We start from the raw sequence: 17,037 nt of genomic DNA, 5'->3' as shown, positions 1-17,037 counted from the left end.
TTTTATGCAAAAATGCTTAAAATTTGTACATATATCTTTGTGTTTTAAAATAAAGTTGTTCAATTAAAAAAAAGACATGGGTGTGTGAAGGGCACTCATTGGAAAGATTGTAGTGGGGAGAGGCTATGGGGGGGGAAGAGTACTTGCTGTTCTTATAAGAACCCAGGTTCAATTCCCAGCACCCACACGGTGGCTCACAATCATCCACTACTCTAGTTACAGGGGAACAGATAGTATGTCCTGGGAGAAAGGTATCAATACTGTCTCAGTTCTCCACACATTCAGCCACAGAGGACAGGAAGCAATATTTAAATGGCATATAAGAACTGAAACCTGGATGGTTCAAATGTTTTAGAACGTGCTATGAACTGTGTATACCTAGTTACAGAGAAACTGTTTTAAGCATGAAAACCTCAAGATTATATTCTGATGAACCCGCTCGAGGTAACAACTAGAGATGAAATTCGCCGAAGCATCGGGTAACCAAGCAAAGCATTGTAAGATGGTAGATGGTAGACGTGTTAAACATATTTACCTACAAAATCAAGAAAAACCAAGTCTAGAACTTTAGCAACAAACCAGATGCCAGTGCTTTTGGACCAGAGTAAAAACAATCGAGCTGGTTACATTGAAGAGAAGGTAAAACAGTAAGAGGAAAGGAAGTTTAATAAGGGGAAAGGGCAATCAGCACAGTTCCTACAGCATCGGAATTGGGATGCTCGGCCATACAAGATAAACACTGAAGATCCCATTGGTGAGGAGCTAGTAAAGAAAGAAAGGGGATGTGCCAGGAAACAAGAAGAAATAATAATTTTTTAGTCACTGGTCCTCATGATTAAAAACAAAACAAAACAAAAACAAAAAAAAACCCAGAGGGTCAAGAACACAAGAGTGTCAAGGTGGCCACTAAGGATGATGTGAGCTTCCTAGGTTTTGGGAAAGTAATATTCCAAAGGCTAATGAATAACATCCAAAATTTTAAATGCATATCGAAAAGTTTATATAATGTGACCAAACAAAAACGAAGTATTTGTTATATTAAGATATGTGTGTTTCACTTATCTAAAGGGGAAAATGATAACAAAACTCGATTTTATGCAGCGATATATTCCAGAGATAAAAACTGACTAAACAAGTAGATGTTCAGAAAAATCAGAATTCTGGGGAAAAATAAATACAAAACAAAGAAAGAAGGACAATTTAAAATGTTAAATGCTGAGATTTGTTATGACATAGATTTCAAGAAAAAGAAATTTAGAAATTTAAGCCTATCACAGTGGCGGAAGGCTTACCTTTTCTATACAGGCCAGACAATAGAAAAAATGACATGAGTAGGTATCATAGGCACATGTTAATAGGAACATGGTACCATGCCTAGCTTCTTATGTTGGTTCAAGATAGTAAGTCCCAAACGAAGCAGGCACCTCTCCTATGTGTTAGGACCCATATAGTAACCTTTTCCTGTTTAATAACTGATTTTTCCACCATGATATCATGTGAGGCCAGATTTCCACCTGAGAATGTCAGGACTACCCTTGTCTACAGTGCTATTTAGGTCAGATAACCAACCAAGACCTGTTCCTCTCAGCACTCCTGGCACCAGCTTCCATATCATCCAAAGGTCTTGGCCATACAACACATATCAACCTTGGCTAACAAAGCATGGGCACACTGGGAGTTGGGAGAAGGTTGGAGTACTTGGAGAAGAGGTAGAGAGCTGAGAGATCTGTGTCAGTGCCGAGAGAAGAGTTCAGGGAATGTGAGATCTGACTGAAACTTACAAGCATCATCACAGAGACACGCTTTCTTCGGTGTCATTGGTCTGTGGAACTCCCAAACACCAGGCTGTGTTACATCATTCTACAAAACTTCTAATCCCTAGGCCTGAGAGATAACTCAGTGGGTAAAGTAATTGCTGCTCAAGCATGAGAACCAGAGTTTGGGTCCCGGGACGCACATAAAACCCAAGCAGACAGGGAGTGTCTGTAACTCTCCAGGATAGGGAGGCTAGGAATGGCAGGCAGATAGATCTCCTGGACAGAACACTCTGGCCAGGCATGACATTGAAGGCTCTTGGTTGAATGAGAGACCCTGCCTCAAAAGACAGAGTGGAGAGTGATTGAGGGAGATGGTTGAAAACCTCCTACCTCCACAAACACACCCTTTACACACACATAATGCACACACACAATGCACAATTCATTACATACATGCCCACCTCACATAAATGCTGCACACAGAGAACACACACACTGAACACACTTAGTGCACACACACTGAACACATAGTGCATACAGGTGCTATACACACTGCACACATACTGTACATACACACCAGTCACACACAGTAAACACATACTGCATATACACTGAACACACACAGTATACACACTGCACATGCGGACACTGAACACACACAGAGCCTACACAGTGAACAGACACTGCATACAGGTGCTGCACACACTGTTCACACACCAAATATACACAGCACACACATATTGTACACACACGCTAAACATACACAGTGCACACACACTAGGCATATACACACTGAACACACACAGGGCCTACACAGTAAACACACACTGCATACAGGTGCTGCACACACCAAACACACACCAAACACACACAGTACACACATATTGTACACACACACACTGAACACACACAGTGCACACACTGCACATATTGCACATATACACATATATATCAGTGCATATACATACTGAACATACACAGTGAACATACTATATATACACACTGCACAGTCTGCACACACATACACTGTACACATAACTCATATATGAAGATTCCCCTCAAGTCCTGTCACACATTTGTGTTTTCCTGGGAAGCCTGCCTCACTTTCCCTCCTTATCCTCTCTGGTGCAAAGACCCTGCTTCCACACCACACATTGTTCTACTTTACCCTAAGATAATGACACTGTTTTCATACAGAGCAGCTCGCAAGGCAAGAAGGCAGCCATATCCTATGGAGAATGAAAAAGCCAGATGGGTTTAGTTTTGGTTTGATTTGGTTTGGTTTGGGTTGGGTTGGTTTGGGTTGGGTTGGGCTGGGCTGGGCTGGGGTTGGTTTGGGTTGGTTTGGGTTGGGTTGAGCTGGGCTGGGCTGGGGTTGGTTTGGGTTGGGTTTGGGTTGGGGTTGGGTTGGGTTGGGTTGGGTTGGGCTGGGCTGAAGTTGGGGTTGGGTTGGGTTGGGTTTGGGGTTGGGTTGGGTTGGGTTGGGTTGGGTTGGGTTGGGTTGGGTTTGGGGTTGGGTTGGGTTGGGTTGGGTTGGGTTTGGTTTGGGTTGGGTTTGGTTTGGTTTTGGTTTGGGTTTGGTTTGGTTTGATTTTGGTTTGGTTTTTGTTTTTGTTTTGGTTTTGGTTTGGTTTGGTTTGATTTTGGTTTGGTTTGGGTTTGGTTTGGTTTGGTTTGGTTTGGTTTGGGTTTGGGTTTGATTTGATTTGGTTTGGTTTGGTTTGGTTTGGTTTGGTTTGCTATTTTGTTTTTAGTTTTGTTTTGCTTTTGGTCAACAGTAAGAATGAAAGGTAAGCAGAAACTAAGTTACATGATAAAATAATGGCCTAATCTGAACTCTAAAACAGATAAGTGCTATTTGCTCTCTAGCTATCTGGCTCAAACTTTTAATACACCTCAGAAAATTGAAAGCTACCCATCACCATGTACATTTGACAAACAAAAGAAATGACATTCCCAAGGGGTCAGAGAGGGTTAGAGTGGGGGGAGTTAAGAGAGAAGTTAGCTTCCCTTGGAGCCAAGAAACACTGTTTCTTGTGAATGTATCAAGATGTAAAGCTTTGAGCACACTATTAAAATTTATGAACTATATCAATAGAACAAACAAGGAAAAACGCCTGACAATATTAGAAGGGGGTGGCAGCAGCACGGGAGGGGTGCCTAAGGTTATTATTGAAATACCATGCCAAAGGTTAAGAAAAAAAAAAAAAAAAACAGAAGATTAAGCGCATTAATCGGATTTATGGGAGAAACTACAAGTACAGCAACGAGGGCTGGGAGGTGGAGGGAAGTGTTTCACTCTTGACTTGGTGCTGTTCTGCTTTGATCAGGACAGGCACAATCCCAACGGGTGACAGCTCATGTTAGATTCAATCTCAGCCCTCAGGCAAGACCCAGACATGGTGTCTGTGTCTTATTCTGTTCTGTGTTGCTGTAGCAGATGATCCCAGACTGAGCAGCATACGAACCATAGAAAGCTATTGCTCATGACTTCTGGAATCTTCCAGTTCTACTTCAGTCCTTCTCTGCCACCCACAAGGTGTGTCTCCTCCACCGTGTCTCTGTGTCCACTGGGAACCTGCTTTGGGAGCAGCGCTTTATTTATCTTTCGAGATTCTGAGCAGAGTCACCACTATTCATTCAATTATCATTTCCTGCATGTATACCAAGGGGCTAACTTTACAATAGAATTAGGGACGCAGCCAGGAACAACCCAGGCAGAACCTCTCAGCTTCATGGGATGTGCATTCTCCATGGGGTTTCGGACTTCTGGGGCCTCCCAGTGTGTTTGTGGTGGGGGGAGGGTGCAATTCTTGACACTTCAGACATGTGCCTCTCTAAAGCCTTTATCACACCGTTGTAAGTTTGGGAGTTTGGGACAACACATCTTTTTCTGTTTTTCTGCCTCCTCAGAGCTTCAGATGCAGGAGATGCTCAACAGATACTCGAAGAACGTTCAAGTGTTGAGTAAGAGGGTACAGAATTCTGCCACCCTATCTTTGTTCTCTTTATTTTTCCTCTGGTCTAAATAAACAAATTAAGTTACTATTGTTCAGGGAATCTATCCTCCTACACATGGACATGATCCAAAATTATGGAAATGACAGAAAAATACATATGAAGGTGACCCTCTAGTGAGTGTGACTAGAGAACAAGGGGACAGACCAGAGGATGCCAGTCCAAAGCAGCAAACAGTTGTCGCAGCATGGTAAGATATATTCCAGATTGTCACCGCCTAAACCCCAGGGCAGCAGCCGTGTGCACACAGAGTTTGTAGAAGGAAGAGAAATGCTGGGTGACATCATTTCTATTTCTTGCAGGTTAGATGGGAGAGAGATAAGTTCAAACTGATGCTGGTTTATCTAAAAACAGGGGGTGGGGCTGGGGCGAGCCTGCCTGAGAGAGGTGCTGTGTGTCTGTCTGTGCCCCTGTCTATACCCGAGATCTGAAATGATTAGTAAAGAGTCTAGTGTCTTGGAGCCTTTCAGGGCTGTGCTGCAGTCCTGTGCTCTTAGACACAGTAGGCAAGAGCGAGGCTGAGGCCGGAGATGAACAAGGGATAAGATTGAAGGCAGTCGCGGGTGCCTCTCCCAGAGCCTCCTGTGAAGCGCTCATGTTGAACAAAGGGGACACTCATGCCTATTGTAACAATGCTGCTGGGAAAATCAGATTGTGGGTGGTGTCTCTGGCCAAGATCCTGTTCCCAACTGTCTCAAGGCAGAGGGCACTGAATAAAGAACGTGAATAAGGTTGGACCCAGAGGCCAGAGAGGATTTGCAGACTCTACACAAGGTCTGTTTCCCCCAAAAGTGACAGGTCAGAGACAGATTAGAGGCAAACTAGTTTCTGTTGAAATATATACATTACTGTTTGAGCCATAAGGCAATGGTACCAGTATCCCAAAAGGATGTGTGCTGCAACGCTGTAGATACCCAACGGAGGCCTTCCTCTCAGTGCCCTTCTCTTTGAAAGTCAGCAGACAAAGGGGATCCTCCAAAGAGAAGGGGTCAGGGGCTACAGGAACCCAGGTCTCGGCAGCCTGAGAACTCTAGATTTTTGGCCCAGTGATGGCTCAGAGTAGTTCTCCAGTCTTCCCTTCTCTGGAGGAAGGACTTAACAATAACTGCTCTGTTTCTTACCAGTCACTGACTGCTGGGGCTTCTATGCTAAGAATATATCCTAAAAGCAAGCCCACCCTCAGGGGACGTACAATGCAGCGAGCATGTGGCTGAGGGAGGAAACCTATACAGAGGAGGAGACAGAGGTTTTGTGCGTGGTGGGTTGAATTAGTGCTTTGTCCATCAACATGGCTTCAAGCTAGACTACAGGAAGAGGGCAGGAGTAACAGGGAGGAGGGGGAAATCCCAGTGTCTCTCCCTGTTTGACTAGAGTGACTGGATATGTCCCACTGAGTTCTCCACCATTGTAGGGAGCACCTAAGATAGTTAACTTAGAAGGAAGAGACGTATTTAGGCTTGGTTTGGGGGTGCTTAGGTCTGTGAATAGGCACTGCTGATTTTGAGCCTGTGGCAAATTGGTGGCTTAGGCAGGAAGCATAGGATGGAGTAAACTGCTCACCTCAGAACTATCAAAATAGAAAACAAGTGGAGAAAGAAAAAAAAAAAAAAAAGGATGAATATCCTACAATCCCCTTCTGTGGGGAGCAAGGGGCAGCACATTTGGGAGTCAACGGGTGCCAGGTTATGCATTTTATAAAGCTCCTGGGTCTTCTCATTATCCTTACACATTACCCTGGCATCTGCCACTGGGCAAGCCTCTTCCTCTGTGCCATTTACTCATGGGCAAGAAAGTGGTTCTCTTAAGGAAGTCTATGCCCTACTTTGCCTTAAACCTCTCAGGACCCCATCATTTAAAGACCGTACTGTTTCCTAGTGGTGCCTAGAGGAACACATGACATTTAACACACCATCCTTTGGGGGAATGTTCCAGATCAAAACTGAACAGAGAAAAGAAGAAAGAAGACCGGAGACGGGTGGAGATGCATCTGGAGACACCTGGCCTTGGATGCCAGAGAATTTTAGTCGTATTTGCCTTTCTTAGCACACCCCAATGTCCTTGCAAGCCACAGGACAGAGACTTTGGCGTGCGCCAGCACCAGCCCTGGAAGGAAATCAGAAAGCCTTGGGAAAGCAAAAGTAGGCTTTCTGTTAAAGTCTCACTTGACCCTGAGGCTTCCTGCCCCTTGACAAAGCTCTGCAGCCAGAAGGTCAAAACCTGCAGCCAGCGGAAGATTTCTCCAGATAAAGTCTGGGTCCTGATAAGCTTACTTCCTCCCAACTAGCTGGGAACAGTTCCTTCCCAGAACCCAGCCTCTGCTTCCTTTATTACTCTCAGAGGCCAACCGTTGGTAGAAAACACTTTTCCTGGGGCCATTTTGCTCTTGGAGTCTACCCCTCCCCATCCCATCCTTAGAACTTGGAGTGGATGTGGTCTCCAGGTTAACCACAGTTTAAACAGTGCTGTAAAGACAGAGACACTTCTATGTCCAGGTTCAACTAAAAGGAAACATAGATAGGTATTTCTTTAGAAAAGGGGCTACTCAGAAAGCAGAAGTCTAATGAAGATAAAATCCAAAAGAAAATTCTACCTGAAGCATGCATAAACTCTGTTTGAAGGGTACTTAGCAGCTTACTACAGGAGTCCCATTGCACAAATGTATAATACGTGACCGAGAGACCACTTTACCAGAACCCCAAGGTCTCCCAAAAGGGGTGTGTTTTAGACAGGAAACCAAAGCCCAAAGATAAGGGAACAAGCATGTGCCCAAGGACAGGTGTTTGGAGGTTCCCATCAAAAAAACACAAAACATCATGTGCATAGGCCTGGCTGGGAACTTGCAGTCGGAATTGAGTCTTCCAGTTAGGGAAGATTGTGTGGATCAGGGCATGGGACATCTCAGAGGTTGAGCTGAGTTCCAGAGGCTTCTACAGGAATGAAGGGGGACTGCTTGTTGCCAGAGTTTGTCGGCTTTCTGTAAGAAGGAAACTGGAGACTCTCACAATGGGCATAACTTCAGAGGGAAGGGGTTCCCCTGGCGGCCTGGAACAACTGGTTCCATGCCTAGAACTGCTGAGCTGAAGCAATCTGGAAGAAACTGGGGGTCTGGGCATCTGGGTCTGGTCTATCTTTGGCCTGTTGAGTAGATAGAGAAGAAATGGAAGATGTTTTTTTCCTACACCCCTTAGCATTGTAACCCTGAGCATTGTAAGAAACAAATGAGAAGAAATAGGTGCCTTTGAGGCTGCCTGGCTAGAGAGACCAAGTAAACTCAGGTGAACTACCCAAGATCCTGTGGAAAATGACAAACCTAAACCATTCAAGCCAGTGCAGAGGGAACAGGTGCAGGGCTCCTGAGCCAGCCCGTGTGTGCAGAGGACAAGGAGTCTGGGAAAGGCCCCGGATAGTTCTTGAAAATGGGAGGTAAAGCTGGGGAGGAGAGAAAGTCTTTGAGAAAGTCTAAGCTTAGCAGTTTCCTCTGAGGCTGCCCTCCGACTCAGTCCCAAGAGGAAACTGATTAGAAGCTCCTGCTGGGAGGCCTGAGTCTTTATCACACCCTCTCTTGCCCCAGGCTCTGAAGGTCACTTCACGGCAAGTCCTGGAGTGGGGGAGGGCACACAGTTTGCATAGAGTGTTGCGCTGGTTAGGGCTTTCTTGTGATCCATCCTTCCGCTCCCAGGGAGCATCTCTCTGTTAGCTAAGGACTTAAATTTACATATGAAGATTCTTGAAGTCTTCAAAACTACAAAGGAGTTTTAAGGTCCTGCAGATGCAGACTCTCCAGAATACAGAAAGCTCTCTCCTCGGACGCTGCTTTGTCTTTCTATCAAAGTACTTAGTCCAAAAGAGACCACATTCTTCTAAGCCTCCCCTCCCTACTTTGTACCAATTATCCAATTGCATCAGATTGTGGGATCAAGCTTCAGCCAATGAAATGAGACACCATAACCACCTCTCTTAGGTATAGAAGACAATTTTGGCCAAGTGTCCTCACTACTAGTCTAGTTTAGGTTCTTGCAGAAAGAAATTGTCTTGCTTTTATTTTGTTTGCTAGTTCCTTTGTGCAATGGAGATTATTCTGTCCCTAGCACACCACCCACTCGTGGGTATGTCCAGTAAGTAATAACCTCAGTTTAAAAAAATACAATTGAATTAGATCCTATATGATAGCCCTGTGGGAGAATCCGATCTTCAAATGATCCATAGAGAGGGGACTGGCGGTGAGAGTGGCTTACTCCTTACTCCGAGACCATGTGCGACTCCAGAGCTTGTTCTAACAGCCAGCAGGGGTAAAGTGAGAGTGACCTAGAGCTACCATAGGTCTGAGGAAGGGAAGGAATACAAAAGGAATGAAGAGAAGCAAACATGAAGTGGTTCACAAGTGACTGGGCAAGTACTCCACCACTGAGCCACATCCTAGCCAGAGGCAGGATCTTTGAAGGACACACAGACCTTGGTCATTCCTCCGTGCCAGCCAAGTGTTCAGCCAGTTGTGCAGGGTTTGGCCCAGATCTCCCTCTAAAGTCCAGGAAGAGAGGGGTGAGGAGCCTCAGATTGAGTTCACACACCATCCTGTCTTAAGGAACCAGGGAAAGAATGAACATTTAGACAGGAAACCAGCACCCATTTCCATTCAGAATCACTGGCCTGCAAGGTGATGAGCCCAGTCCTTGTCCTCTCCCTCACTGTCCCCCTTTCTCTTCTCAAGTTAGAAGAAAAGGGAACATTAGTTAGAGGGAAAACTGCCCATAGTCCGGGGAACTTCCCAATTTATGGAAGCTCTGTTTTCCTAAAGCTACCTAGAGCAGGACACAGGTAGCTGTGGTTGAGGCTGAATCATTCATGAGGTGTGTGGGAGGGATTGCTTAGGAAAGGGAGGCAAAGGCTACCATAGAGTTCTCCTTGTTTGTAAGTTAGCCTGGAGCTGAATTCGGAATGAGCAGATTTTAAGTGACACATCTACCCCTCCAAAGAAAGGACAGTGAGATGGTGAGTTAAAAGGATGATATTATAATAAAGCAGCTTCACCCAGTTTCCAGAAGCGTTAGAAACAGAAACAACTAAATTAACCTATCCTTAGTAGAGGCCTCAAAAGGCAGGTTAGCTCTGAGCATGCTCAGAACATCTTCCTCTGTTCCCATGCCATGGAGACACAGAGAAAGTTCAAGGAGAAGTTCACTTGTGCTTGCAAAACTCAAAGGAGTGATATGGGTGGCAAAGAGCACGTCCTCTGAGCCCAAGGACTGTCCCAGGTAAGGTAGAGCCAAGACAATTGTGGATGACTTTGAACTTGGGAAGGAGGAAGTGGGAAGAGACAAGACATCAGCCTAAGGTAACTTACTGCTTTTCTCACTAAAGCACACCCACAAGGGCGGGGCCTAGCCAAACATTTCTTACAAGCAGGAAACTGCTTTCCTCTAGGATAAGCTGAAGGAAAGAGGAAGCTAATTAAATAAATATTGAGGAAGCTGTGGTTCACAAACCCACTGAGAATATTCTAGAAGCCACCATCAATCATCACAAACCACTCCTCACTCAGAATCTTCTGCACCACCCTCTTCTCCAAGGGCACCTAAGATGCACTCTGTGTGAGACCAGGGCCCCATGCTCCTTCTCATAGAGGAAGAGGGAGATAGCAAGTCACAAGGGAGAACTCGGAAGAACACAGGCAGATGTGCTGTGAACCCAAAGGTGCACACCTCTACAACAGCAATGTATGTCAATCATTTGTCAATAATAATGGATTCTTCTTTTTCTTCTTCTTCCTCCTCCTCCTCCTCCTCATCATCATCATTGTCATCATCATCTTCTTCTTCTTCTTCTTCTTCTTCTTCTTCTTCTTCTTCTTCTTCTTCTTCTTCTTCTTCTTCTTGCAGTAGGGGCTTTACAGCTTTTGAAAAAGGTTTTCATAGACCTGTGCTTTGTGGTTACATTTAGACTAGAACCCTCTTGAGATGATAAAGTACATCTTCCTACCCACCCACCCATCCATCCATCCATCCAACCACCAACATAATATTTTCTTTTTTCTTTTTCCTCTACAAAATGCAGAAAAGAATAGCATTTGCCACCAGGTGCCTGTGAATTTACGATCTTCCATGATATAAATCTACATGTGTATGTTATTAGACAGAGGTCCACCTAATGACTGCCATTTGAAGGTGGGTGCGACCATCTTGGAATCTCATAATAAACAAAAACAGTAACTTAGCAGAGCTTAGACCCTGGAGAGAAGACAAATGACATTTAGGACCTACTTTTTCCATTTAGTCGCAATGTGACCTCTGTGAGTTATTTAAACTTCTTTGTAATAGGAAATAAATAGGACCTCTTTCAGATGGCTAAGCAGACTAGTAAATAGTATAACACATTTACATACTCATCGCAGGGTCTTACACAGAAAGCGTTCAAGAAATAATAGGTGGAGGAGAGAGGGAGGGAGGGGGAGGGGACACGGAGGGAAAGGGGAGAGAGTAAGCATTGTAATACTTAGTTTCTACCCTCCCTTCTCCTGGTATTCCGCATGAAGGGACTTAACAAACAACTTTTCCTTGGGGCATTTTCAAACTCTGAGTGCTGCTCACCTGGGTGGATGGGTGAGCAGCCAGGAATCTGAAGAGGGCACGGCGCCCAGAAGCCTTTGAACAATGCTGACCTTAGTTTCCAGCTCGGGAGTTCTTTCTCATCAGGAACCAACAAGGAGCTAAGGTCACTCACACCGGAAATGTGAGTATGAAAAGCTGCTTTAGCTGCCACCGTGGCTACAGATGTGTGTTTGTCTTCCTGAGCCAGGTGGTAGACTCTCCCACCAATACAAGTGCTTGCCCTGAGATGGCGCTTGAGCTGGGCTCACATCGACTCTCACATGAAACAGAAGACATCGATACTGTCACCTGTTCCCCAGCTGGCAGAGAACGAGCAAATGAAGTCTAACGGTAACTTGTAAGAGGGGAGACTGCAAAACCCAACTGCTTGTCCAACTAGCCACCCACCAGCTCACTGGCAAAGGATTCAGCCAGGTGAGCAGAGCATAGGATTAATCCAACAATCATTTTCATCTGCTTCTGTTTCGATGACCAAGAGCGTGCTCACCACCTCCCATGCCCTAATCCAAGTTACCTGTCACACTAGCATGGTGTCTTGTAGTCTTCAAAGAACTTTTGCATACAGGTCTCTATCTGATTCGCACAATCAACCTTTCCGAAAATAAGTTTAAGGAAATAAACTTATATAAAGTGCTTCCTATTTGAGCATGAGGACCAGTGTTAAAAAACAAAAAGAAGAGAAAAAACAAAAACAAAAAATGTGTGGTGGGATGTGCTAGTAATCTCAGAGCTGATAGGGTGAAGACAGGTTGATTCCGGGGTTCCATGGCCAGCCACCCTGCTCTACTTGGCAAATCCCAGGAACGGGAAAGACCTTGCCTCAAGAAACAAGGTGGACAACCCCTGAGGAATGACATATGAGGTTGGCCTCTGTCATCCACGCACATGTGTGTACTCCCATACAATAATAGCCACACGGGGCTGGAGAGATGGCTCAATGGTTAAGACTACTAACTGTTCTTCCAGAGGTCCTTAGTTCAAATCCCAGCAACCACATGGTGGCTCACACCATCTGTAATGAGATCTGATGCCTTCTTCTGGTATGTCTGAAGCTACAGTATACTTATATATAATAAATAAATCTTTTTTAAAAAAAAGAATATCTACACGTGGAAGTTTTCCCACACATATGTGCATATGTATTTGTACAAAAAGAAAAAAGGGTTAAGATATTTCTTCTGTGGCACCAGGCAGACCGGGTTCATACAGATGTGTTTTTTATTATTTTTTCCACTAAAAGGAAAGAGGAGGGACCAGCACAGACTCCTCCCCAGACTGCTAAACTCAGGAGAGACCAGAGGAAGTAATGCTGACATCCAAAAGTTCAGGGAGACGTGGACACTGAAGCAAGGGACAGACAGAGTTTTCTGAGGTCCATGGGGTTAGGTTGGTTGCTGTTCTGTTTTTAATACAGGAGACAAAATCCCTACTGTAAAGGGCAAGAGACAACAGTTGGCAACAGACAGTAGGGTGTGACATGGAGCCCTGTCCGCAGAACTCATTGTCAGCTTTAAAGACTTACAGGTCCAGGTTTACGCTCTACGGACTTACTCAGCTCAGCGCACGAGGCGCACGAGGCGACCCCCATGAAAATGAGTCCAATCGCTATGACCACTCTGATTGGCCAACTCTGATCATGTGTTTACCCACAGGTCAAGTGGGTAATCACAGGATGAGGTCAGTGCTGTCCAAATCAAATGAGCTGATGGCAGGGGTGGGTGGCTCTTCAGCAGAAACTTGGGGTGCTATAAACCGATATGACGGAAGGGCTGGGCGGAGAGAAGCGGTCACGGAGACTGTTGGCTGTGGTTTTCCAGGAGCATTCATGGATGGTGGGCAGCAGTGATGAAAGGACTTGGAACGGGGCTGTAAGCACTAGGCAGGGAGTCCCAAAGTCCTTGGCTGTAATTCCAGCTCTCTCTGTAACTACCGATGTGACTTTGAACAAGTCATTGAGGGTCTCTGGGCTTCAGTGTTTCCCTTGTAACAGAGAGCAGTAATTTAAATAATAGTAGTGGCAAAAAGCTCCCCGGGTTGCTGTGAGGATCCTGATGTGATCCAATTGGATGAGATCATAGGCAGAAAAGCCTTTTGAAATGCTAAGTGCAAAAAGATTTATAAATATCAGAGTGTATTTGAGGCAGGAGAGTAGCATCGGCAGAGACATTAAACAGGACCAAGTAGCGTGTAAGGGAGGAATAGTAAGCAGGGTCGGCTTGGAGGGAAACGCTGGGCTTGTGGATGGCAAGCAAAGGAGTGACCCCCGCACATGAAGGATGAATGGTGGCCAGCCCCAGGAAGTTCTGGCCTGCTGCAAGGTGACATCTAGAAAGTTAAAGTAAATCCTTCCAGTTAACAAGGACTTTCCCACAGACAGCGAGCTTTCCCAGTGGGGAGACATCAATGCTGGCTGTGCCCCTGGCCAATATTTGGTTTCTGGGAGGGAGGCCCTTGCCCCTATCTCTCATTAAGGAACAGGTGGAGAATGGAGTCTTAGAGGAGGGCCAGGTCAAGGTCCTAGAGGGTGGGGCATGGGAAGGAGGAGAAGGAGGAGGAGGAAGAGGAGAAGGAGGAGAAGAAGGAGGAGAAGGAGGAGGAGGAGGAAGAGGAGGAGAAGAAGGAGGAGGAGGAGGAAGAGGAGTAGAAGGAGGAGGAGGAGGAGGAGGAGAAGGAGGAGGAAGAGGAGTAGAAGGAGGAGGAGGAGAAGGAGGAGGAAGAGGAATAGAAGGAGGAGGAGGAGGAGGAGAAGGAGGAGAAGAAGGAGGAGGAGGAGGAAGAGGAGGAGGAGAAGGAAGAGGAGGAAGAGGAGAAGGAGGAGAAGAAGGAGGAGGAGGAGGAAGAGGAGGAGGAGGAGAAGGAAGAGGAGGAGGAGGAAGAGGAGGAGGAGAAGGAAGAGGAGGAAGAGGAGAAGGAGGAGAAGAAGGAGGAGGAGGAGGAAGAGGAGGAGGAGAAGGAAGAGGAGGAAGAGGAGAAGGAAGAGAAGAGGGGAGAAGGAGGAGAAGAAGGAGGAGAAGGAGGAGGAGGAGGAGGAGGAGGAGGAAGAGGAGAAGGAAGAGAAGGAGGAGGAGGAAGAGGAGAAGGAGGAGGAGGAGGAAGAGGAGGAGGAAGAGGAGAAGGAGAGAAGGAGGAGGAAGGAAGAGGAGAAGGAGGAGGAGGAGGAGGAAGAGGAGTAGAAGGAGGAGGAGGAGGAGGAGAAGGAGGAGAAGAAGGAGGAAAAGGAGGAGAAGGAGGAGAGGAGGAGGAGAAGGAGGAGGAGGAAGAGGAGGAGGAAGAGAAGGGAGAGGAGGAGGAGGAAGAGGAAGAGGAGGAGGAGGGAGAGGAAGAGGAGAAAGAGGAAGAGGAGGAGGAGGAGAAGAGGAAGAGGAAGAGGAAGATACAACAGGCAAGACTAGGTGGTTGTGGCCCTCCTGTGTGGTCAGCCCTGATTAAGGAAAATCACCGCGCTTACTAGCCCCATGAGTTGGCTTCTTCCCAGAGAGCTAAATTGCTAGGCTTCTTTGCCCTGTCAGGAGGGCTTGCTGAGTACTCAGCTGAGCAGGTAGGAAGGAAGATCTATCTGGACTGGGTGTTTTGTGACAGGCCTGGGAACTTTCAGAAACAGGTCTCTCCAACAGGTGTTGCTGCTGCTGCTGCTATTGTTATTGTTGTCATTGTGAGTAGGTATGTCTGTCCACCTCTCTACTACCCCAAGGGACAGGAGTAAGAAATGAGAGCACCGCACACCCAGGAAAACATGTCTGGCCTTTGCTTGCTTGATGCCCTACTCGGATGGCCCGTGGCTTACTGTTTGAGATTTTGAATGGAAGATGTCCATGGATGAGCACTTAGCTGCTTGGAGCACTCAACAGTTTACAAAAGACTTTCACATCGCTGAGTTCTCCCTTGATACTGCAGACAGGGTTGACCACAGCAGTTCTGAAAGTCCCCGAGTCATTTGCTCACATTCCCAACTGCCACTACACAGTGCAGTCGAGGCCTCCTTGAAGCCGGTGGCTCACTACTGTGTCACTGTGGAGACAGAAAGCCTTGAGAAGCTTACCTCCTCTCAGCCTAGGATGAAGCCCTAGTGCGCCTTTATAGCTGGCGGATGATAGCTGGGGTCAGGGTGGGGGTCTGGAGATGTGTATTGCAGCTTCTCCTAAAAGCTCTGGGAAAATGAGGCCTTAGGGTTGTCACCTACAGAATGGTGGTTGCGATATCCTTGTGGACCATCCTACAGACAGGAGTTGAGCAAAGCCTTCCTTTTCCTGTTCTCACTCCTCAGCTATTAACAGATGCTCCCTTCAGCCCTAAGACAGAGGGAGGTGACTTCATCTGGCTAGACCTGGCTGCGGGTGCTGGCTGAACTCTTTTGTGCCCTGGGACTTGGTCCCAGATAGGTTTGCCCAGAGGCCATTTTGCTGGAAGGATGAGCTACAGGGAAAGGAGTTTCACCACAGGTGAGCAAAGAGAGACAGCGGGCTCAGAGGCTTTTAAATGTAAAGTGCTCTCTAGAGAGTTCGCAAAGGCCCGATTCCAGGGAGATCAAAGTCGGAAAATGCATGCTCCTCCAGAATCAAAGGCTCCTTGCTCTCAAGAGCAGACAGCAAAGATTCCCCTCCTCTGCAAGAAGAGCCAAGCGGAACAATGGAGAGTGGCTGCCCCTCCCCCAGACCAGAGGAGGCCTGGCCAAGTCTGCAAACATCTGCACCTGGGATGCACCTGCCAGGCAGGACTGACCTAGAAGCAGCGAAGTGCACCTGCTCTTTTGATTTCCCATCATTCACTGGGTGAGGATGGTTCCATGGATTCTTACATTGCCCTCTTCCCTCCCTCCTGCTTCTGGTTGGCTAAATGGTGCAGTGGGGAGGGGTAGTTTCCAGTTCCAGCATCTAGTCATTCCCTCTGTGACCTTGGACTGTCCGTCCCTAGTTTGGCAAGGTTTGCTCAGCATTGTAGATTCAATCCTTCTGCCTTATTGACTCTTGGGGAGCTGTGGACTCAGTTGGGACAATGGGAGGGACTTAGTCTACATTCAAGGGTGAGTCATTTATGTGGCTTTGACGAGAAGACAGAGGAAGAGAAAGAAAAGCCTGAATTTTTCACAGCACTCGGTTCCAACTAGATTTTGATTTTTGGTTTTGTTTGTTTGACTCATCAGGAAAATTGACGGCTGTGGGCCAACCTCAGTGGTTCAGAGCAAAAAGCACTGATCTTCCCCAGCATGAGAGAGAGAGAGAGAGAGAGAGAGAGAGAGAGAGAGAGAGAGAGAGAGAGAGAGAGAGAGAGAGAGAGAGAGAGAGAGAGAGAGAGCAGGAGAGAGGGAGGGAGGGGGAAAGGAAAGAAGGGAAAAAGAGGAGGGGGAGAGGGAAAAAGAGAGGGAGAGAGAGGAAAAGAAAGGGAGGATTGGTGAGAGGGAAAGGGGAAACAAGGAAGGAGGTAAAGCACTCAAACCCTCACCTGTTCAGGTAACCTCAGACTTTAGCATCCTTAATCCTTGTACCAAGGGCTGAGGTATCCTGCCCCATCTTCAAGGTGGCCAGGATGTCCTTAACTACTCATTCCCTGACATCCCTTAGGCCCTGGCCTCTCTTGTATTCGCCTCGCTCTCAAACAGTGCCCCAGCCATGAGCCGCCCCTTCTGAAAAACAACAAAGTTCTGTCTTCCTTATGTCCCC

Source organism: Micromys minutus (genome assembly GCF_963924665.1).
Source record: "Micromys minutus genome assembly, chromosome: 1".
In the NCBI taxonomy this organism is placed as follows: Eukaryota; Metazoa; Chordata; class Mammalia; order Rodentia; family Muridae; genus Micromys; species Micromys minutus.
Note: the sequence above shows the minus strand (reverse complement) of the source record.